The sequence below is a fragment of the Protopterus annectens genome, chromosome 1.part2 (assembly GCF_019279795.1).
Source record: "Protopterus annectens isolate FY-2018-M chromosome 1.part2, PAN1.0, whole genome shotgun sequence".
Taxonomy (NCBI): Eukaryota; Metazoa; Chordata; order Ceratodontiformes; family Protopteridae; genus Protopterus; species Protopterus annectens.
Window position 1 is genome coordinate 1,169,601,214 of NC_056727.1, and position 25,217 is coordinate 1,169,626,430.

The 25,217-nt window shown below is 40.1% G+C and overlaps 1 protein-coding gene across 7 annotated transcripts in view; it reads left to right on the plus strand.

Moving 5' to 3' along the window:
• The window catches only part of LOC122792271 (kinesin light chain 1-like), a 1,642,552-nt gene that overhangs the window by 199,240 nt on the left and 1,418,095 nt on the right, over positions 1-25,217 (plus strand). Inside the window, exon 1 of one of the 7 annotated variants that reach the window (XM_044060026.1) lies at positions 18,869-19,080. The exons of 5 other annotated variants lie outside the window; for them this stretch is intronic. The gene's annotated coding sequence lies outside the window, so the exon portion shown is untranslated. Of the gene's footprint in view, positions 1-18,868; positions 19,081-19,743; positions 19,813-25,217 lie in introns of those variants that run through there. One more of the 7 variants, XM_044060027.1, reaches the window with a different exon arrangement.

Below are 25,217 nucleotides of genomic sequence, written 5' to 3' on the forward strand. Positions count from 1 at the left end.
GTTATTCATGTTGGTTAATACCAAGTCCAAGATATTATCACCTCTTGTGGGGGTATCGACTAGCTGTTCCAGGGGATTTGCATTGATAAAATCGAGGAATCTGTGGGCATTTGTGTTCTGTCGTGAGTAGTTTTTTCAGTCTATGGTTGGATAATTAAAGTCACCCAAGTTCAGGGTAAAGGGTTGAATCTTGATAGATTTGAAGAGGTCCATATAGGTGGAGTGGGCATCTTGAGTCAAATTTGGGTGCCTGTAGCTCGCTGTAATTTGAATAGGGGTCTTGTCAGTGGTTAACTGCACCTGGAGTGTCTCCTGTGCATCATACTGTTTGATGAGCCTGGAGGTGTGTGTGTCCTTAGTTCATATTGAAACTCCACCTCCTTTGACTTTGCTGCCCACATTTTGGTATCTGAATATATGATGGGATGAGTAACCAGGTAAGGCTGAGGTGCTCTCCACAGCTTTGAACCAAGTTTCTGTGACCGCACAAATATCAGCATCTTCCAGTGTTAAGAATGCTTGCAATGAGTACAGTTTCATGTTTAAACTCCTAGCATTTAGCAGCACGACCTTTAATTTGCATTTTGTTGAAATTTTTATGTTGGTAGTATCGACCTTATGACTTTTCCTAAAAAAGGCACTATGGAGGAGGCAAGGGCCTTTGCTAGAAGCCTGAAGCCCAAGTGAGACAGATGCAGGCCATCTCTAGCAAAGCATCATGGTCTGTCGATCATATTTTCCCAGGCTGTCAGGCACTGGATCCCCCTGGAATGACACCAGAAACTAAGCCAATTGTTAGTCAGTCATTTTCTGTTTGCATTGAGGCATCATTCTGGATGACAGTAGAATGCTGCTTAAGGTTAGGGACATACCTGCCTGGGACACGCATTCAGGGACCTCAATCATGTCTCTCTTCATGTAGTCCTTGGAGGTACGTCTCAAGTCGTTCACACCAACATGGTCTGTGACAGAGTCATAAGAGTACCTGTTGTTGAGAGACTTGAGTGCGTGTGATATGACGTATTCTGGCACCTGACAAACAACTGACCATGACTTTCTCCTTATCCAGCCTGGTGAGAGGCACATCTGTGTGTCTCACAATGGAGTCTCCATTACTAATATGTTGGGTTTATGGTTAGGCCTTAGTGGTTGCGAGACAGTGGTGTGTGGACTATGCATGGTATGTGGTGTGGAGAGTTGTGGAGTTCTTTTGTGTTTTTGCCTCTGAGGTCTCCATTGTTTGGGTTTGTTTTTGTTGGGAACCTTTGCATATGTGGGTGTGTGTTGTGTAGTTGTGGGTGGTGTTTGAGATGTAGTGATTGTGTTGACAACCTTCTCAATGCCAGATATACTGGCTTGTGAGGGAGAGAGCATAGACTCTAGCTTCTTTATGTAATTGCATCTCTCACAAATTGTGTTCCTAGGTGGTAGTAGTAGATTGTTGTCCATGTACGCGAGGGCTACACTGTCTCAGGATGCCCATATCAAACAGGCTGGCAGGAGAAACTGTAGGAAATTGTTCATCCATATTTGTCAGAACCTGAGGGAGAGAAGCTAGGGAGAGCTAAGGGGTAGGCCTAAAGCCCAAGTGCTTAAACCAAAACTAAGAGGCTCAGAACACAAAATGTAAACAGGCTAAAATACGCAGTAATATATGCAGCAGAAAATCCAAGATGAAATGGTAGCATAGGAGGAGGAAACACATACTGTAAAAGCAGCTGAATAAAGTTTTTTGTTTGTTTGTTTTCTTTGTAAAGTGGAAAAGGAGAAAGGAGGTAATTCAAGGTTAAGAAACTAAGGGGGTTGGCCTTCCCAAATGTTCTCTGTATTTGGTAGAATGAACTAATGACACTGGACTGGGAGGAGTGTCGCAGATCAGATTTACACTAGGGGCGGGCAACTGCAAAGCTGCCAAGTGTAAGAACAAGACACCAATAGGGAGGGAGGAGGGGTGGGAAACTATGCTACAGCTACTAGCTACACTATTTTATGCATAAAAAAACAGGATATGACATGGTATGCTGTGGTGTTTCGGTCTTGCAATCACTAACAGTACTTGACTGGCAGAACATTACCTAATCAGTGGGGATTTACTTGGCTGGGCACGCTGCAAGTTGTTCTACTCACATGGATTTATTTTCTGAGTGGAGACTGAAAGTAGCAAAGCATGTGATAGCCGGAGACATTCATAAAGAATTCTTAGTCACCCCTTGTTGAATTACACAAACATTTATGCTTCAAATACACAGGCTAATGTCAGGGGGAAAAAAAGTAAGATGAAGACTTCGTTGCCACAAAAATGTACAATTTATTGAATGCTTTCATCCTCCAGTAACGGACTTCTTCAAAATAGTAAAACACATCCCCTCTTGGTCTTAAATACATGCATTAATGAAGCAATGAATGTTTGTGTCTTTCGGCTTTTCCCGGTTAGGGGTCGCCACAGCGGAACGCCGGTCCGCTAATGATTGGCAGTAGATTTTTACGTACTGGCTTGCTGGGCCTAACGCACAACCTTCAGTGAAGGAATGCCCATTCACGCATGTCGCTACACAGAAGACACTCTAACTGAGAATCGAACGGACAACATCTAACTGTAAGGCGACAATGCTACCGCAGCACCACCACTGCAGTCTAAATCCCTAGTAACATGTCAACTATATTGAAGTCACTTGGAAACCTGTGTTTGTCACAAACATTATAGCAACACCACATAGAAAACAAGAAGCTAGTGTAATACTATATATCACTTAAAAAAAACTTTAGCTGAAAAATGTCGCCATAGTAACCATAACACATTTAGCCTAACTTTATAACCCATTATAAGAACTCAACTGCCCTTAGTCTTAAGACACTGGACAAGGAAACAACTTCATTCAATCCAGGGTATTAGGTGGCATTCGCCTTAAGCCGCCACTTGAGTTCAAGAAACTCTAAATAATCCTCTACTGGTCCACCTGTTTGACCTAGAACTACGTGGTCGATAACAAATTTAAACCTATGTCCAGGGTTCTCCAATGCATGTTTATATAAAGCATTTCTAGTAGTCTTTTTTTTAACCAGTGTCATAATTATGTTGGTACATATGTTTCCTAAGGCTTAACTTTGTTTTCCCTATATAGAATGTGGGGCACTCACCGTATTGGGCCAGGTAAACTACCACTTTACTTCCACAATGGAATTCACGCCACAGATTCACAACACCCAATCCCTCTACCATCAGGTCAGATGCTTCAAGGATAAAAGGGCATTTTGCACAGCGACCACATTTAGACATGTATAAGTTTGAATGGAGAGATGATGAAATCGGCAAGAAAAGGAGAATAGCATTGCTGGAACTGAATTCATCACCAGGTCTTGAGTACCTTCATGTGGTGGACTCTTTGTGAAAAAAAAAAAAAAAAAAATCTCACCAAGATGACACTGATACATACATAGACTGTATTTTATATAGCATATGTCATGAAGAAAGGTAGGTTAAAAGATAAAAAAAGACAGCAGTGTGCACAAGTCCCAGGATAAACAAGTTCCCAATCCTGCTGTATGCATTGGCACCAGGACTTGAAAAAAAATGGAGGATGCTCCCCCCGTTGTAGAAGGAAGTAATAGTCTATAAAAACTGAGAGGTCAAAAAAAGAGCCATAAAGATGATAGAATGGACTATTGAGGATAAGGAAGAAATGTATAGTTACTGTTTTGCTAGAAGTCCATAATTTCCAGATAGAAGATGTTCAGAAAGATTAAGAGAAATTTGAGGAAAGAACAATGCTTCAACAAGGAAAACTGTTAAAAGCTTCAAATGCAAATTTGTATTCATTAGTGTAATAGGTCTGTGAAAAACATTACATAGATGAAAAAACTTTGGGTTGCTTGGGGGAAAAAAGCAACAGAGTAAGTGCGAAAATATAATTAACAAATCCTGGAGAGTTTTAAAAGGTATGAAAAAGAAACATGGACATGTAAAGAAAAAGGAGTTTGATATAATGCATTGTTTATGCAACAGAGAAGGCCAAACTAATCAAAACAAGATAAAAGCAGCTCCAAAGATATTTTAGGAGAAATACAGGCAAATGCATCCAGATATGGAAGATTTCACAAGACAAAAAATAAGAAAATAAAGGGGTGTGCATAGGACAGAGGATTAGTAAGGCAGAAGTTAAACAAATAGAAAATGAAGTTATGGAATACCTGAGAATTGAAGGATTAGTGTTGAAAAATACATCACAGGTAATGTTAACGTATGATGGAACAGTGTGTCCCCAAACTAAGGAAAAGCAGGTAGAATGGAAGGCATCTGATCACTTGCACATGGTCATGCTTTGGAGCCTTCAGTATAAAAGTTCATTTAGAGTTGCACAGCAAGAGAGGGAACAGGAAACTGTGACAACTCTGACGCAGGACGCAGCAGAAGAGCTGTATCACAGAAAGATATTCTGGAACATTCTGTAGAATGCCTGCAGGAAACAGAGCAAAGGATGTGCTCCCAGTTTAAAAGAAAATAATCTATTACATCAGTACCTCTCTGGGTGGTCCGTGCACATGTGGGCATGATTTGCATGATTGACATGTGTCATGCATACAGATTACCCTTTCCCTCAATGCAGTGTGATCTCAGAGTTGTATTTAATTTTCAAGGGGTGTGGGGGGTGCAGGGGGGCTTGCCCCCTGTAAAAACATGAGTATTCATGTTGCCAGTGAAGACATTAACATGAATACTCAGGGTTTAGGCAGGACTTGCTACTGCGCAGCTGGGGAGGTACACAGGTAACAGACCGCCAGAAAATGATCTAAGGGAAGAGTTGCTTGATTTAATAGAGATGGATAAACATACTAAAATGCATGAAATAAATAGATTACAGAAAGTAAACAAGACCCAAAATGTTAGAAGTCTGACAAAACAGAAGAACACAGTAATCAAGACTGTCAACAGATATTCATGTGATGTAACAGAAGTAAATAGGAAATGTTACTGTGTAGCTAAATTAATAACAGATGGTCTTCCACAAAAACATAAAGCAATAAGGGAAAGGAAGGGAAGAAATAAAATGCTGTCATGGAAGCATCGAGTAGAGAAAACTATAAAGCAATTAAGACAAGAAGTGTCACTGTTAGAATATAAGAGGGACTAGATCAACATGATTAGTTATAAAGATACACTTGGTAAAAGCAACACAGAATATCAGAACAGACCAAATCTGTCATAAACTATTGCAAATAATTAATTGTAGATATTGGCTTAGGCTCAACAAAAAACTTAAGAAAATAAGGAGATAAATATAAAGGAAAAGTACGAAATAAATATATTGATGACCCAAAAAAGGTTTTATAGTGAATTGGGGGAAAATTGGGTAAAAAGAAACATCACCAAAAAAAAAGAAGAAATAGACCCATTTTGGAGAAATATTTATGAAGACCCTGTGGAACATAGAGGCTGAATAGATAAAAAAAATTAAAATAAACAGTAACGAGTTCAAATGTACAGGAAATTAATGGTATGAAGTAATGGCCAGAAAAATTGAAACAAAATTAAGAAAAACTCCTAATTGGAAAACCCCAGGTCCAGATACAGTACCTAACTTCTGGCTAAAAGTATTAACATCTTTACACAAAGAATTATTCCTGAATAAGTATTGCTTATATGCACATCTTGAACAGACACCAGTTAGATTAACAGCAGTAAAAAAATAATACTCCTCCCTAAGAGTGAACATGTATGCCACCATAAAAACTATCGACCAATAACAAGCCTTCCGGCAAAGTACAGACTATATACTGGAAGTGATGCAGAGTTTGTAGTCATTTAAAAAAGGCAATCATAGCAATAGAACAAAAGGGTAGCAAATGAAAGTCATACGGAAGGCCATAATAGAGTCTTCCGCTTTTTACTGTTCTCCAAGTGTTGCATAGATAGATTTAAAAAAAAAAAGCATTTGATAATATCTCCACATTCATGGATATATATAGGAGTGCTTACAGATGTAGAAGATCCATGCTACATTGATCAGTTATATTGGCATTGACCTTGAAACAGTGGCAAACCACTTTGCAGTTAAGCCATGACAAAGGGTAAATTATTATTTTGATTAAAAATTCAAAGGAGAATATTCTAGGGCGACTTTTTTTGTCATTGCTTTTATTTTTTCTTGCCTTTAACCCATTGAGCTGTTTATGTAACAGATTAGGTCACGTTTATATCATGTTATCGAAAGATGAAAATAGCGAATGCTATTTCATCGGCCTCAAAATATCTAAACATGAAAAAAATCGAACATTCAGAACAGTGATTTTTTTTTTTCCCGTGGAAAAAGTTTGCTGCTCCGAAACACACACACACAACACAAGCACATCAAACAAATAGCAACCACACACATGCACTTAAATTCCTGCATCTAACGCTACACTAAACTAAACATACACTACTATCTACCCACTTACCTTAACCCTAACCCTAAGGTCCATCACTATCGCACACACGCCTAACCTGCGCCCTAACCCTAACTCACTTAACCCACTCCTAACCCTAACGTACAAACAATCGCACACTTACCTGAACCCAACCCGTAACGTTCCACCACAGCGCTAAGAATAGCGAAGCCACAGAAACGGCCTGCCAAATTCTTTCCCGAGGAAAGAATTCACTGTTCTGCAGCTTCGCTATTCTTAGCATTCGCTGAATAGTGTTCGATATCAGAACATTCGAAGTTTTAATACTTCGATGTTGTGATATAGACCCATTAGGTCATGGTTGTAGTTTGGCTCCCAGAAAACATTACTTAGAGTTCTCATGTATGTTTTGTGGATGATTTTAAAGCTGTGGTGCTTATGAGATGAGGAGTTGAGAGCACAACTTCAGGTGGTTAAAACTTCCTCAGATATACACATGCCATTTTGTCTTGGTAAATGTGCAAAAGCAAGCAGAAAAGTTGCATTACCGCGAAAATATCAATCCGGGACAGGAATGTGATACAAAAGAACTTGAGTAGGAGAAAGTATATAAATGTTTGGGAATTGATGAAGGATCGGCTATAAAACATACACAGATGCAAATAAAACTCAGGAATATTTCAAAAGACTAAAATTAATATTGAAAACTGCCTTGACATCTGTGAATAAAGTTCAAGCTGTAAACCAGTTTGCTCTTCCTGTTCTAACTTACAATTTTGGTGTGATTGACTAGCCCCAAATTGTACTGAATCATTTGGACAGGAAAACAAGAAAATGCTTCATGCTTATCAAAGAATATATAAAAATCAGTGTAGACAAAGATTGTATATTCCATGCTCTGAAGGGAGGTATGGGCCTCCTCAAAGTGGATTACATGTACTCTTGCATTACTTTCACTTAGGAATATTCCCATAATGGTATTAAAAACCCAAAATACTTGGAGAAATTAAACCAAAATTTATATGGGGTTGAGCGATGTACAGATTGTCTCTCAGAGAGTTGCTAATACATGGAGTAGATTACCAAGTTATATTAAAGCAAGCAGTATTTAGATATGTTTAAGAACTACTTGGATTGTTGCTTTGGGAATGATTTAGTATATTGGCAGGCTAGAAGGGCAGTATTACCCATTCCTGAAATGTTTATTTCTGTATGTGTGTGTTTGTATGCATGTAATAGTTTTTGCCTCTCCTTTTAGTGTACATATTCTCTCTACTTGCATTACTGTTACTGTGCAAATGACTCACTCTGTTTGCATATGCAAAATGTGTTTGTTTACTCATTTGCCCCACTATAAATATGCTCTCTGCTTGCTGTATATTAAACATTTTCTAAGTTGTTATGTCATACTTTTTAGGTTATTTTCATTGTGCAGTGACATTTTGTATTATTGATGCTGTTTTTTGCTGTCACATAATGGCTTGGGCTGATATTTTTTGCTTGTTTTAATGCTGCTAATTTTCTGTGTTCATTGTACTTGTATATGTCTTTTGACCTGGGTCAGGGCTGACAAGGACCAGCTTACTTTCCCAAATAATGGACTGAAATAAAGAAATGATGATGAGGGTTGGTTATTTTATTCTTGTCCTTTTAAGAAATAGCTTAGTAGAGCTTTTTGATTTTAAGACTTGCTGACCTGGAAAGAAACAAATACTCGCTAAGGCCATCCACACAGATTGAAAGCCATATTTAGGCATGCCAGGATTCAGTTTATTGTGACACGTTTATGCAGTAAACTTCGTTGTGCAGCAAGTGGGGAACTCCAGATTAAAAATGTTCTTCTGTGGCTGTGAATAGGAATGTGGGTTGGATGATTCGTAAGAATATGGAGTATTGGTTCCACCAAGGTATATTGCTTACATCAGTAGGAAGTTACTGCATTAAGTAGGTCATTTTATAGGGAAAGGCTTTGGGGGGGGTGTTACAGTTAGGAAATGCAACAGAGCTGAATGGCCATTGAACAAGTTATACATATTCCATCAGTAGCTAAGCAGAAGCTTTGCAGGCAGTGAACTTTCTGCTTTCAATGACTAAAGAGACTCTGGTGTTCATGGAGATCTAGTACACCAAAATGGATGGTGGTAAATCAGTGCTCCAAAAACAATAAAACAAAAGTATAGCACCAATGTTGCGAGTCCACGTACTCTTTTATTGTCACCAAATAATATAAAAAGTTGAGCGCCTGGGTAGGGGAAAATCCTGATAACCGACACAATGTTCTCGTCTTCTGAGTTAAATTGTTCTGCTTCATTTATCACCTCCAAGTCTATAGAGTTAGTAATAAATTCACTAGATGGACCAACATTAAAACAAGCTACATTTTCTTTCTCATATCCAATTAGTCTTTCAGTAGGATAGACATTTTTGTGTTGATATTGTTTCCTGTCCCTGTTTAACTACTTAGCTTTTTTATTGAAAACGTTGTCACATTTTTTACCAACTCTGTTCAAAACCTTATCATATAAACCCTGATACTGGTCAAAGAGTAAATCAGAAACAATCATCTCATTTAAATGCTCTACTTTTTGTAAATTACTCTCCATTTTTTCATATACCAGCACACTTTTCTCAAGTAATTCCAGCCCCCATTTATCAAACATGCTAGTAAATTCATTAATACTTTCTGAGTCATAATGTAGACCAAAAGGAAACTTATAAACCCTAAGGCCCTGGGGCACTTTTTTTCCTTTTATACATTCTCTTAAATAGCATATTTCCAATTGACACATTTTGTATTTAAAAAGTCTTTTTTCAAATATATAAATCATGTCTTTCAAGGATTTAAACTCGTGGTACACATTTTCTTTTTTGTTTTGAATATTAGAAAAACCACGAGAAGTGCCTGAAAAAGAATAGTGTTTTTCAAAAATGTGAGCATAGGAATTCCCGTTAGTTGTAGTTCGTTCCTTAATACAGTGGGAATTAGAATTAGAACCAGGCGGAGCAACCACTTTAAAATTGCTTAATACATTCATTTCATGATTACAGTTACAAGTTCTGTCTTTGGCTACAGAAATGTGGTTAACTCGGACTTGCTTGTTACCATTTACGTTACTAGAAACAGCAGTACCTTTTTTAATATTTCCGTTGTTTTGTAGTTTGTTAAAACCCTCCGTAACAGCAGTCTCGTGGTCCGAATCAATTCCTGGGTCCAAATCGACCACACAGTTGGATCGAGAATTAGAAAAAAGGAAAGGTGCGTCCGACTTGCTTCCATTGCAGCTAGAATGCACAGATAAACCGGAAGGAAGATGCTCAACGTCAGTCCGGTGCACTTGTGCTACCACAATACCCTCTCGACGTTTATTAAGGTCGACTGCAACAGAATCAGAGCTGGTAGCATGGTTACCACAGTCCAATTGTGGTAGAACTCCCTTAAAAGGACCAGTAAGGGGAGAAGAACGTTTGTAGGTAGAGTAGGGCTGTGAAAACATATCCAAAAGACGAGTAAGCTCACCCTTAAGTTCCGCAATGTCCTTTTTCACCGCCAAAATCTCTGCATTTGGTCCAAGGTCAGGAATAGGTGAAAAATCAATAGAGTGATCGGACTCCATAGCAACCAAACCACCAAAAAAAAGAACTAGTACACCAAAATGGATGGTGGTAAATCAGTGCTCCAAAAACAATAAAACAAAAGTGTAGCACCAATGTTGCGAGTCCACGTACTCTTTTTTATTGTCACCAAATAATATAAAAAGTTGAGCGCCTGGGTAGGGGAAAATCCTGATAACCGACACAATGTTCTCGTCTTCTGAGTTAAATTGTTCTGCTTCATTTATCACCTCGAAGTCTATAGAGTTAGTAATAAATTCACTAGATGGACCAACATTAAAACAAGCTACATTTTCTTTCTCATATCCAATTAGTCTTTCAGTAGGATAGACATTTTTGTGTTGATATTGTTTCCTGTCCCTGTTTAACTTCTTAGCTTTTTTATTGAAAACGTTGTCACATTTTTTACCAACTCTGTTCAAAACCTTATCATATAAACCCTGATACTGGTTCATGGAGATCTGCTATAATCTCAGTGATAGCCAGGCAAAGATATGCACTTAATTGTAACCTTTGACAGTAGCAGTTTTGAACAACTTCCTCTGTGACAGTCTTGCAATGATTGTTTTGTCAGCTGTACCACATTTAACAAATTGTTCCTCTAAAATCAGTGTATGAGCACAGAAATAAATCATTTTGCAGGAGGTTAACCCCGCATTGGAGCTTGTCTTCCACTTCTTTAGCTATGTATACTAACTCCATGGCTGCATAAAAATGGGAAAGAAGAAACTCAGTGTTACAATGCACACAGTAGCATTGCACAAACAGCAGTCCTGTCGTGCCAAAGTAAATGAATGTACAAAACCTGACAAAAGCTTAAAAACCTCAGCTTTGGCCGGCTAACAACTTGCTATATTCAACTGGACGTATAAGAGAATTTAAGTACCTTTATCTGCTTTATTTTTTCAAAAAAATACAGTATTTAAATTGATTTTAACTGTGTGGAAGGAATATTTAGCTGAACTGGAAGTTTTCACTCTGCTCTTCAGTGTGGAAGGAATATTAGCTGAACTGGTAGTTAGTCAGTGTTTGCTGAATTTTGTTATTTGCTAGTAATTACAGGTGTGGGGGTAGTCACATTCTTTGATTTCCTGTCCTTGCCTATTTAAGTGGTACAGTGTGAAATATTTTCTGCTTAAAAACCTCAGCTTTGGCCGGCTAACAACTTGCTATATTCAACTGGACGTATAAGAGAATTTAAGTACCTTTATCTGCTTTATTTTTTCAAAAAAATACAGTATTTAAATTGATTTTAACTGTGTGGAAGGAATATTTAGCTGAACTGGAAGTTTTCACTCTGCTCTTCAGTTTGTCCCACCCACCCTCACTGTTTTTGTTTTGGTGTTAATCTTAGTGGCCTTGCAGCTGCCCGCCCCTCTTGTAAATTTGTGTTTGGATACTCCTTCTGGGCCCATCTCATTTGCTCACTCAACTGAGTGCAGTGAGATCATATTCTGATTTCAGGCACTCCTACTGTGTACAAAGAGAGCATCTGGGAAATAGAAAAAAAAAAATATTTAAGCTTGTTTCCTGCCTTTCCTGTTAAGTGGTATAGACTATTTGTAGGCTTTTGAGCCCCCAAGCCCTTCTGTGTTGGAGGGAAGCCTTCTAGCTTAGTTTTTTTCCCTATAACTAGCCAGTTTTCTAGTTTCAGCACTCAAATCTGTTTCTTTGATCTCAGCACTTGTTCAGAAAAAAAAAAAAAAAAAATTTAATCTGCTTTTACTGTACTTGTGTTTCTACCTACTTTTTTTTACTTTTGCATCATCTTAAAAGTACTCAATTGTATTTAAAACTGCTTGGTGTAACTCATTCTAAGCCTTCTGGTTTAAACACTTGGGCTTCAGACCAGTTGTTTTGCACTGAGAGGGTTTGTGGTCTGCACTGTAGTGGCAGAACAGGTAGCTTACATCCTTCTAGGTTGGGAACTGCTGATTGAGGGCTCAGTGTCTGTTATTCTAAAAGTGTATTAATTCTGGTTTAAGCACTTAGGCTTTCAGGCCAGTTATTTTACATTAAGAGGGTTCGTGGTCTGCACTCTTGTGGGAGGAGAGGCTGGACTCTGCCCTTCTGAGCTGGGAATTTCTGATTGAAGGCTTATAGTGCATGCATATCTGAACTGCTTCTTACTGAAGTTGGTGCACCTTGTTTGCTGTGGCATAGACTGGATTCGGGCCTGCTGGATCTAGCTTTGTTTGTGTAACTTGAGCACTAATCCAGGCATTCTCTAAAGTATTCAATTGTATTTATTACTGCTTGGTAGTAACTTGATTAAAGTTTAGCTGTCATTCTAAGTCTTTTGGATTAAGCACTTGGGCTTCAGACCAGTTGTTTTACATTAGGAAGGTTTGTGGCATGCACTGTGGTGGCAGGACAGGTAGCTTTCATCCTTCTAAGTTGGGAACTGCTGAATGAGAGCCCAGTGTCTGTTATTCTTAAAGTGTATTAGTTCTGGTTTAGGCACTTGGGCTTCAGGCCAGTTATTTTACATTAAGAAGGTTTGTGGTCTGCACTCTTGTGGGAGAAGAGGCTGGACTCTGCCCTTCTGAGCTGGGAATTTCTGGTTGAAGGTTTATAGTGCCTGAATATTTGAACTGTATCTTACTGAAATTGGTACACCTTGTTTGCTGTAGCATAGACTAGATCCAGGCCTGCTGAATATAGCTTTGTTTATATGCTTGTTGTTTGTTTGCTTGTTATTTCCCTGGAACGCTAATTCCACCTAATACGCGGCTTCTCACCGCTTCTGTGGCTCACTAGTGATATCTGCATTGCTTACTGTACTTATTTCCTTGTTTCACTTGAAAGAAAGTTACTGTTTGTCGTTTTTGCATTTAAGTTACCTGTAACACATTGCACTTAAGTTACCTGGCACTTGCTCACTAAAGCAATTATATAAGCCAGCACTAAAAATTAAAAGCACTACACCCTCACTCCCCACTGGCCCTGGTTTTCAATTATTAAGGAATTCCCAATATTATTCTATCATGTCCAAAGGTCAGTTGTCAATCTCCTCTCCGGTCCAGCTGGTGAATCTGGTAATCTTGAGGCAATGTTACAACTGCCTCATGTACACAGACAACCCTCTCCTCCTCCCAACAAATTCCAACCCATGTGAGAGATGCAACCATATAGCCAAACTGGAGGCTAAGCTCTCTCAACTCAGTACTGGCATAACCAGTCAGGAGGAGAAGGAAACCATACTCACTACAATTCCAGTCTCACATAGACCTACCACGACAGCAAACCAAACACATAATCACACAAAAACATACTCGGAGGCTCTAAATAAAGATCTGCCGAAGCAGCAGAGACCTCCAAAGCAGACACCCAAGCAGCCGCTACCCCAAAACAAAACACGTGCAACACATATCTCACAAAGCCAGTGTGCCAAACAGTCACAGCCCTTAAGACTAAACAACACACCTGATACACTTGTAATAGGTGACTCTATCGTCAGGCGCACTGACGTCCCGCTCACCAGGCTGAACAAGGAGAGGGTCACTGTGAGCAGCCTATCGGGTGCTAGGATCCGCCACATAACAAAAGCACTCAGGTCACTCCAAGGCAAGTACAAATATGACTCAGTCATTGTCCATGCTGGTGTGAATGACCTGAGACGTACCTCCCTGGACTACATGAAAAGAGACATAAAGGAGCTCTCTGAGCATGTAGCCCAGGCCGGTATGACCCTGACCTTGAGTAGCATCTTACCCTCACCAAGAATGATGCCACAATATGAAGACAAGATGATCAATTTCAACAATTGGCTTAAGTACTGGTGTCATTCAAAGGGGATCCAATGCCTGTCAGCTTGGGATGATATGCTCGACAAGCCACGATGCTTCGCTAGGGACGGCTTGCACCTGTCACCCCTGGGCTTTCGGATATTGGCAAAGGCTCTTGCTACCCCATAGTGCCTTTTTAGGCAAGGCTCAAAAGACAAACCCACCTCCATAGGTATCACAAGGGATAAGAAACTAAGAGTAATGCTACTCAACGCCAGAAGTCTAAACCTCAAGATGCACGCACTCGAAACTCTCCTTAGCATGGAGAACATCGATATCTGTGCAGTAACAGAAACCTGGTTCAGGGCTCCCGAGAGCACCCCAGCACTACCAGGTTATACCTCATACCATGCTTTTCGGCCCCAAAACTTGGACCAAACCACAAAAGGAGGGGGAGTATCGATATTCATCAAAGATACCCACACCTCCAGGTTGGTGGCAAAGCACGAAGCATCAGAGACTATCCATGTGCAACTAACAGTGGGTAAAACTGCCTTCCAGTTTATAGCCTGCTACAGACCACCCTCCCAAACCCAGGAACCCCACTCGGCCTTCCTGAGAACACTGGAAAATATGAAGGTCTCTCCAAACACCATTATATTGGGCGACTTCAACTACCCAAACATAGACTGGGAGCGTTACTCTAGCTCCAACAACCTAGCCCAAAGGTTCCTAGAATTTATAAACTCAAATGCTATGGAACAACTTGTTACCACTCCCACAAGAGGGGAAAACATACTGGACCTGATCATCACCAACATGGGGACTCTATGCTCCAGACCAGAAGTGTATCCCTCACTGGTAAGATCAGACCATAAACTAATCTCACTGGATATTCACATCCCGACCCCACCCCCTGCCCAGAAAACCACAGTGAAAAACTTCTCTAAAGCAAATTTTACACTCCTCAAAACTGAGGTGGAATCCTTCAAAGCCCCGGCCTGTGGAAAATACAGCCCAGACCGCAGAATCCTTTATAAACGCATTCTATGAACACCTTCAGGAATGCATGGATCATGCGATCCCAAATAAAACCAAGACCCAATCCTCCAAAGGCAGACGTCCTGTCTGGTGGACCCCAGCCATAAACAAACTATACAATAGAAGGAGGAAGCTACTAAATGATAAAGCAAAATCCCAAAAGGGAAGGCATCACTGATCAGTATTAGCAAAAACTACGGGCACACATAAAATTGTCTAAGGCCAGCTTCGAGAGAAAAATTGCACAGGACACTAAGGATAATCACAAGGCTTTCTTTAGTTATGTTAGGAACCTGGGTGGTAATTCCCAGATATGCTCAGAATTAGTCCAAAATGACAAAAATACACGAACCCACAGACATTGCCAACATCCTAGCTGACAGGTTCAGCGCAAACTTCTCCCCTCCCACCAAAAGGGCAAATATCTATCCCAGCAGAGTGCTGCCCCTGACATCTCAGATGCTCAGGTAAGAGCCGCCTCTCCAAAGCAAAAAACACAGCATCAATGGGACCAGATGGTGTCCGGGCTGCGTCCTACATGAACTCAAAGAAGAGCTAAACCCAAACATAAAACTACTGTTCAATCTCAGCCTTACTACAGGATATGTTCCCAAAGAGTGGAGTACAGCAACAGTGGTCCCTCTCCATAAAGGTGGTGCCTCAACGGATCCTGGAAACTATCGCCCCATAAGCCTGACTAGCTTGGTCTGCAAAGCTATGGAAAGGATCATCATGGACCTCATAAATAAAGATATTGGGGACCTACAAACACTGGATCCTACCCAGTTCGGCTTTGTTAAGGGCAGATCCTGCCTCTTAAACCTGGTTGATTTCTTTGAAACAGTCACCAAGGCCATTGACGAGGGGAAGGTGGCCCACACAGCCTACCTGGACCTCGCAAAAGCCTTCGATACAATACCCCACTCGGGCATTATAGATAAGCTCACCAGCTTAAATATAAACCCCTATGTCACTAGATGGATTGCAAACTGGCTCAAGGACAGAACCCACATGGTTAGAATTGCTGGAGCCATGTCAGACTCCAAACCAGTTACAAGTGGTGTCCCACAAGGCTCAGTCCTGGGACCTCTCTTGTTCGGTATATATTTCTCGGAGGTACAGGCCAACACGGAAGGACTGTGGCTGACCAAGTTCGCAGATGACTGCAAACTGGGTGCCATAATCGACTCTCCAGCCGACACAAGCATCCTTCAAAAGGGCCTCATAGAAACAGACAACTGGTGCCAGTGCCATGGCCTCAAGCTAAATGCCAAAAGTGTATAGTCATCCCCTTTGGCAAAAACAAAGTGCCCACAAATTACCACATAGGTGGAAATCCATTAAGTACAGAAGAAGTAATTAGGGACCTGGGGACCCAAGTTGATAGCAATCTCTCATTTGACAACCACGTGGCCAAAGTGGTTAGAAAACAATTTATATAGCCCACCTAATCATGAAGGGATTCACATCTAGATCAGGGAGGTCATCGTGCCTCTTTACTCATCCCTCATCAGGCCCATAATTGAGTACAATGCCCCTTTTGGGATGTACCTTACCAGACACCTGCAGCAACTGGAAAGACCCCAAAAGTACCTCACCAAGAGGATCAAAGGGCTCAAACAGATGCCATATGCTGCCCGGTTAAAGAAACTCCAGCTCTACTCAGTGGCATACCGCCTGTTCAGAGGCGATCTGTGCCTGACGAATAAAGCCATGTGCAACCCGGAATTAATGGACATGCTGCACCTCAGAAAATCCAAATCCCATCGAGCTACGCGCTCGAGAGACTTGAACCTCAGCACTGAAATAAATAGGACATGCTGGAGGGACAGATTCATAACCCAGAGGCTCCCTTCACTCTGGAATAAAATCCCAGTCCAGGTTAGGCAGAGTCCCTCATTGACTCTCTTCAAGAGGAATTTTGATGAGTGGATGGGAGATCGTAGGTTTACCCTGGGTATCACTTCTGTGTCACTGTTAGATAGAGGCACAGTATACTAACCTTGAAAAAGGGCATAGCAAAATAAATTTAAAATGGGTGGCGAAAGCCAAACACATTCTGGCTAGGCTTATAAATGCCCTAGGGCAGATAGCCTAGTATGAACCTATGAAAACGTACGCCAGTTATATTGCTTACACAAACTCGCCCACTAATCTAACAAAAACTTCAGTCCTGGTGACATCCCAAAAGTATCACTCCAAAAAAAGCAATGTCTTTCAGATTTTCCTGGTTAGTGGTCACCACAACGGATCACAGGTCCACAGATTGATTGGCAGTAGTGTTTTTATGGTGTCAAGTTGCCAGCCCGATGCCCAGCCTTCACAGAAGGCACACACATACATGCACACTCCTACCTGCATTTCTTTTTAAAACTCACTCAATTGCAGGGAGGACATGCAGACTCCGCAAGCAAAGAAAACATAAATCTGTGTAAATTAACTTATCATAACAGTAGATGTTTGAATAGATTACTTCTGTACTACTAACATCCTCCCTCCTTTTCCCCTTTTTATTTTCCTGTCTTTCCCTGGCTGGAATGGGGTCTTTATCTATCTTGTTCCTTTTTTGGTGTGACATTTTGGTATTTGAACTACTTTTTTAGGTAATTAAACTTCAGTCTCCCTCTTTAGGGCAAGAAAGATCCGAATTGTGGCAATTGTACATCCTTCTTGTACCAGCAGAGTGACATGCATGAGCAGACATATAATGTGCAGTGAAGGCACCCAAGGCTTTAGTAGACTGGCTAGATCTGTAGTCCGACACATTGCCCATTGCGCCACTGGCCCTCCAGTTGTTTGATATCCTTGCCAAGGTTTATCCCATATAGTTAAAGCTACTGTACCAGTGATATATTCAAACATGTCCTGTTATGGTATGTTAACTTAAATAATTGCACTTTCTGTAACAAAATGAAGACATGGTTTCTTATTTACAGTGTACCTGGTAACATCTAGCACTAAAAATGTAGTAATTATTTAGGGAACAGTAACAGAGAGATCAATTGGCAAAAGATACTGAAGCAGTAGTAGGAACAAAGTGGTTGTACCATTTAGAGATTCAGAGAATTAATAATGGGTAGAAATGGAAGTAGGTTAAAAGAAATGGATGAGGTTTTACAAAACTGAAGGTGGCAAAGGGGGATCACTGATTTAGAGTAGATATTTCCATTGTATACATTATGTACAAATGTACAGGAAGAACGTTGAAGGTGATTAAGTATTGGGAGACTGGAAGTACACAGTAAGGAGTACAGAAGAAGGAGACTTGAAGTACACAGTAAGGAGTACAGAAGAAGGAGAAAGTGTTGACACTGGGGAGGGTGCAAGGAGGAAGGACAAGAAGATGGATGCTGGGTGCATCTTTAAATCTCAGACTTTAAGATTTTTGTATAGATGCAGAGAGTAGGGTGGTTTGCAAGTCTCTTCCCCAAATATTTATTGTTATGTTGAGTCCTAAAGCTGTATTTTACAGCTGCAGAACAGTTTTGGTTAAGTATGCAAAAATAAATAAATAAGTTGGATTAATTAATGTCCTTTTGGTGTATCCTTGCACAAAATATTCATAAAAGCAGGCATTTTGTCAAGATCACCTTTTTCAGGAATATTCACCTAATGTATGCACTTTTGTGTCTGCAGGTCTGATTTACTTCCTCCATTAAGTATTTATGAGAAAAAAACATTTAGCTACTAATTAAGCCCATTAGTGTTGGTAGTTTTGTCTTTTTGTGACTTTAAATCCGAGTTTTGTTTCAGCCATTCTACTTTTAAAAACCAGTACATTATTTGTAGAACAGGTAAAAATGCCTTTTATGCAGGGATGTGACAGCAGTGCTGAAGAGGAAACAAATGTAAATTTGGTGACACAAAATGTCACAAGGCAGGAAGTACTGGCAAAAGTAATAAGCACTTTATGTACAGATTTTTTGTTTTTTGTTAAGGAACCTGGTAAAAGGTCCACTTCAGACTTGTATTAAGGATGCAGCTTAGACATTTCCCATATTGCACATTGATTTGTCTTTGTTATTTCTCTCTCTTACATTCTCCAACCCCTCCCCCTTCCTGTAATGAGCTGGTCCCAGATGCCCTCTTTGCGTTGGTTTTTGTACTGATCTTTACTGGAAGGTCAGAGAGACCCAGCGGCCTATGGATGCTCTACTCCCTTGTTTGAACACAGCTTAAATCTTATTCTCTTTGTTTTACTGCAATTGGAATTTCGTGTGAAGCACTGTTACGGACAGGATCCCCACCATCCCACTGTCCTATTGTTCCTGCATAGTGCCAACAAGGCGGCTGTGTGGATTCTTTTGTAAGTCAGGTATGTATGCAGTCATGAGGGTGGTTGGGAGATATGGTATATCTGTCATTGTTAGCTCATGCAAAAGCAAGCAAGCTGCATTGTGTAGTGTGGCTGTGTCTCCTTGTCTTAATTTTTAGACTCTCTGGATTATAATTACAGCTTGAAATGCCAGTTAAATTCTGCTCTTGACTATGGTCAGCGGATGGTGTATATGGAGCTGCAGATTATTTTCACAGAAAATGACAGTTTTTAACGCTGTAGAGTTACTGAATGTTCTGCATCTTTTTGCTGCATTAAACATATTTTTTTATTTTCAGTAATCAGATGAGGTTTATCTTTTCTGACTATCTGGAAAATATTTGAAGGTTGATCTCCTTAGCTGTGTGAAGGAATTGGAAGTTGAAATTTAAAAGGTTTCCCTTACAGTGATTGAAAAGCATGTTTCAGCCTGTCTGTATATGACTTGATTTCCATCTCTACAATTTTAACATAATAGAGGTTAATTTACACCAGATTTACCGGTTTGACTTCACAGTACTGATATTTTAGTCTAACAGAAGTCTGAATTATAGTAGATGAAGTGTCCTGTTGTTCATCGCGATCATGCAGAATATTTGAACTAGAAAAGACTGTACAGAGCAGGGTACAGCGACCATTTAGCAAGTGCAGAAATCAATAAAGGTGTGGTTCATATACAAGTCTGCTCCCCTCCTGCTTTCCAAGCTGACAGGCTTTCAGAATAAAAAAGGGGTAAGAAAGCAAAACATTTTTAAAGTAAAATAGATATGCAAAGTGTTGCTACAGTAACTTTTTTTTAATGTGGTCCATGACCATTCTGAAACTACATAGTTTGTTTTGAGACTGGTGTCAGAAGTGGTTACTGAACACAATGCACACTGAAAGGTAGTTTCTAGAAAATGCTTCAAAATAATAACTTTAGGCCAAACGACGTGTGACAGTAAGTCATGAAACTGTTCAATGTGTAAGATAGATGCTGAGTCAGGAAGGAATTACTCATTTGAACCAAATTCTGATGTATAGTCTTAGAAAATCTATAGTGTATGTATTGGTAGAGAGAGAAATAATGTGTGCCTAGAGCTGGTTGTAGTATTTATTTATTTTTTTTACCATATCCTTATACTCTGCTAGTGCATCTGTCAGTTTAAAGGTACACTTATTGTGGGTCATAGTGTTATGTTGGCAGTTCCTGCACTGTAATTTGGTCTGTTGTATGTAGGTGCATCGCAAGGTCATCAGAAAATTTTGCTGGTGTATGTTTAATGGCAGATGATAAAGTGAGGCAAAGTGGTGCCTGCTAGAATTTGGAAGGTATGCAGGGGAGCGTCCCTTTTGTTTTTCATTGAGCAGTTTGTTGTTTCTTACTGAGCAGTTTATCAGGGGCACAGAGAGTACAATCAATTCTCAATCCACACATTATGCATTGTAGATGAAGTCAAGATCAAGACTTTAGTGCTTTCCTTTCCAAGTGGCAGTGCTACTGAAGTGAGAAGATGCCGACACATCTAAATGTATTATTTCCTACAGTAATAACTAAAGTGAAAGAGTGCTGTCACCTGAATGTTTCAGAATTTTGCTCATTTAGAATAAGCAAGAAGCAGGGTAAATCATCTTGTGGGGAGTTACTGCTGCCATACTTTTCTGAATAATTCTGATCCAGGGCTAGAAGTTCATTTATAATTCAATTCCTAAAGTTATTCTGTTTTTAAATGGATAATTATTTTCTGGCATTTAGAAAATGATGACGTTAGAACTGCAGAACTTGTTGGGCAAACTAAAGCAATAGCAGAGTTGTTATTTCTGCATAAAATCTCTAAAAAAGAAGTTCCTTCCTAGAAAGATAAAATTGCACTAAAACACCAATGAGCCATCCACAGAGAACCCTGATAGAATAAATTGTCAACATCTTCAAAAGTTGTTAATGAAAGATAAACTACAAAACAGAAGTGTCCCAGAACAGTAAACAACACATACCCAGCTCAAATAAATTTTTAAATTTGCATAAAATTAAATAAGAAATAAAACAAAAGAGAAATCAAAATTGGCACAAATTAAATATACTTGATAGTAATAAAAGCACACAAAATTGCACACATTACTTGATTGGAAATGGTAAAAAACGCACAAAAACACCTTACGAAAATAAAAAGAAATAACCTCCCCTTGAAAGTAAAAGCTTAGACCCTACAAATAAGAAATGCTGGCAGGGACTGAAAATTAATAAAATATACATGCATAAAAGGCCGACAGTCCTCATAGCCAAAGACTACAAGGTCACATTATTCCAAGAGGTAACTTAAAGATACACTACACAAAAGCAAAGCACCACATAAATAAAGGGCCAAATTCAATAACACCTGCACTAAGTGTACACTATCTGTGTTCAAGAACATCCTTACCACATTTTTTGCATTTTCAAGTCACTCAGGAAGATTACACTTAAGTCTACAAGTAGTCTACATGTTGTGGTAACCTTTGTGAATCCAGAGGCGCCGGAAGCTGTTGAAGACTTGGGGGGGGGGGGTGAGAGGGGCAGTTAAGTGTTCTAAAAAGGGCAATTTTTTATAACTATTTACTACCACAACATAGGTTCACTTGGAGGACTTTTTAAGCTTAGCCAATTAATTCCCTTTTGGTGCTTGATTCTTGAAGTAACATTTTCTGATTGGTCTTACCTATCCCATGGCTGATAATTGTATATTAGCCCTAGTGAGAATAACTGTGATCATTCCATAGATAATTTGAGGAGACCTATATAAGGGATGCTGCATTTAGGAACTGCCTGTATCTATTTGTGGCATGAGGGGCAGTTGTGGAGTACATTTTCTATTGCCCATCCTTAAGTCCAAGTTGGATTTGAATATGGACAGATGAGCTTTGTTTTATTTTTATTGATAGTTTGTTCTGGAACAGTGGTAGCCTCTGTGGTATATATCCATCTCTCCACAACATTCAGGCCCATGAAAAATAGGTACAAATCTGTACGCTGATTAACGCAAAATTTGCATACATGATTACACAACCCCACCCACTCCAAAGGAAATGTGGGATACCAACTTTCAAATGCAAACTGAAGAACAGAACCAAAATATAGCGCCAGAGTCCCCCTGCAGCCATTCCAATATCCCATCACCTGGCTATTTCACCCCATTTGTCATAAACACTAATGTGTGCATACTGCTTTACTTCTACAATGATTTGGATTTTATTTTTTTACATTTTATAGCACAATGCACAAACACTAACAGATATCTGCTAAACAAAGCAATACTGCCTCACAATGAAAATAAACTTGGCATTAAAACGTCTCTGCCCTTGAAACTCACATTCATTGAAATAGCATTAAAACCCACACCACATCCAAAGAAAATGCATCTGGCCATTGGTGGATAAAGATTACCTTTGGGCTGTTTTCAAATCAGAGGCCCCTTGCGCACAAACCAAGAAACATACTTGCATTCTTTTATACACCTTCCTGACTTTATCAAATTATATTCCTTGTGTAATGCAGCACACTTGTTAGATGCAAGTTAGAGCGCGTTTTAAATTTATTGTTTGAACATTTTTCCAGTAGGCAATAAAGCAAAATGCATGCACCAGTAATGACAAAACTGCCCTATTCAGAACATTTCCACGATAACAGTCTACTTCTACACACAATATATATATATACACACAGAATCACAGTAGTGTAAGCCTTAGGCATGTTGCACAGCTTCTTGCACTTATTTTCAATTGGGAGGGAGGCCAAACACCAGGGAAACATTTTAAACATTGCTTGTATAATTTTGGAAAGTTGCTTGCATAAAATGTTGTGCTACCACTGTACATTTCACTGCTGAGTCTTGAACCCAGAACCCTGTGCACTACAGTCAGAGCAACATACCACTGAGCTAAGTCAGTTACCTGAAAGACAGCAAGACAAACTTAAATGGCTATCATTTAGTGAAGTCAGTTCTCACTTATCACCATAGCTCTCAACCTCTTGGCACAAAAATACAGAACAAAGCCAATAATGGGAGAATACAACCCCAAAATAAGGACACATTTCAAATACTGATCTTATAAACTTAGAAAATTGCTAGCATAAAAGGTTTTGTTTTACTGCTACTGAAAAAAGAGATTTAATGAGGAACAGAACAAAATTCTGAGGCATAAATTCACAAGTGATGGTGGCTAGGGACTTTAAGCTCTTTTTACCTGCACCCAAGGTACAGGGTTTGAGCCTGTGTACCTCTAGCCACCAGATGTATCCTGATGGGGGCATTTATACACACACACACACACACACACACACACACACACACACACACACCTGAAGACCATACCTTAGCTCTGTAAATCCCGAAGGCAGCAGTTAATCCGCTGAATGTCTGCCCGAATCGGCCAATGTTCTTCGTGTTTCACTGTTGCAGTCATTACATTTGGGTAATCTGCTGGCAGGTTGCCCTCAGTCGGCCTGAATATCAAAGTCTTGGGTCCTGCGTCAGTTGCTGTATCTTCTTCCATAACGTCAAGTCGTCAGGGGTATAAAACAGGCAGCTGACACCATTTTCTTCAGTCTTTTCTTGCCGCGCGGTGCCCGAAGCAGAAGCAGTTCGCAAGTGCCGGTCAGCCGACTCCTGAAATTTTTGCATTCGAGTTTCAGAACCGAAGTTTTCAATTAAAGCTAAGTACCCTGTTGGGGAAACTTTTTCTTGCTCCATACCAATGTCAGTAAAAGTTAATAATTGCATTACTTGTGGGAAGCAAATACCTCATAAGGATTTCCATTTGTACTGTATTCCTTGCCTAGGCCCAGATCATAACGTGCCTTGCTGTGGGTTTTGTGCTAGATTTAACCAACGCACTATTAAGCGTCTGTATATCTTTGCTTCAAAATATTTTGGAAACTGATTTAACTACCCTGAAATGTTGTCTGATAGCAATCCGACTACCGGAGTTCACAAAAAACGTAAAGAGAAGGACAGAGACAGACCGTCGAGGTCCAAAACCGATGAAGCTTCTCCTAAGCCAGTCGCCGGTTCGCCTCACCCGCTACTTTCTAGTCGCACGCCTCTACCATGACCCATGTGGAGTCTGGCATGCCGCGATATTCTCAAAGTATTGTACCCACGGATGTCTCTCCCAAAGATGGGTCCGGAGCCGCTGAGCAGGCACCGGCTTCTGAGGGTGTTTTCAGGGCTCAGCATTTCTATATTAAACCGACGCCAGCTTCAAAAACAAAGACAAAAGCAACTCCTAAGGCCAAAAAACCAATGCAGGAGCCACATGCTCAGGCCTCTATGCCCAAGAAACAGATGATCAAAATGGCTGAAGACTTAATTGCCTTGATCGGGGGTTCCCAAACCCTCCCCCCACCCCCCTCTGATGAGAGGCCTAGGCAAGACACTGATTATGAATCTTCAGATCAGGTTTCTATTTCTTCTGATTCCTCTTCTGATCAGGAATTTTCTATACCACCCTATGAGGATTCAGATGCAGAGGAATCCATTCCATCTGCATCTCCTCCTGAAGATTATTCTTTTGGTGAAACCTTGCATACTTTGAGGGAACATTTTCATTGAGAGAGTCAAGATTTCTCAGACTCATAAAAGAGGCTTGGGGATTTCCTTCTCCCTCAGCATAGGCCTTTGGCCATACCTCCTGTTTTAGACATTGTTGATGTGTTTTCGGAATCAAGCATGGCTCCAGATTCACTACCACTGGCTCTTAGCAAGCCAGACAGATATTACAGGGTTCCTGACTCCCCCAAATTTTTATTCAAAAATCCTGCTGCTGACCCTGAAACTATCTCACAGGGTCCCAAAGGTGTAAAGGCCTCAACAGCTAGGAATCCTACCCCCTCTGATAGAGATTCCAGGGTGCTGGATAGATTGGGAAAGAAGGTTTTACACGTCTGCAACTTTGGCAATTAGGGCTTTAAACTGACAGTTTCATATGCTTAAATATCAACAGCATGCTATGGGATTATTGAAACAGAAAATGATGTTGATTTCCGAATGTGTGGAAAATAAAGAATTACAGGAATTATTGCATGCAGCAGAACAGGTTGGAAAGCATACTTTGCAATGTGGTTTTGATTCCTTGGAAGCCTCCTGCAGGGTCGCAGTTACTGGATCTGTGATTTGAAGGCA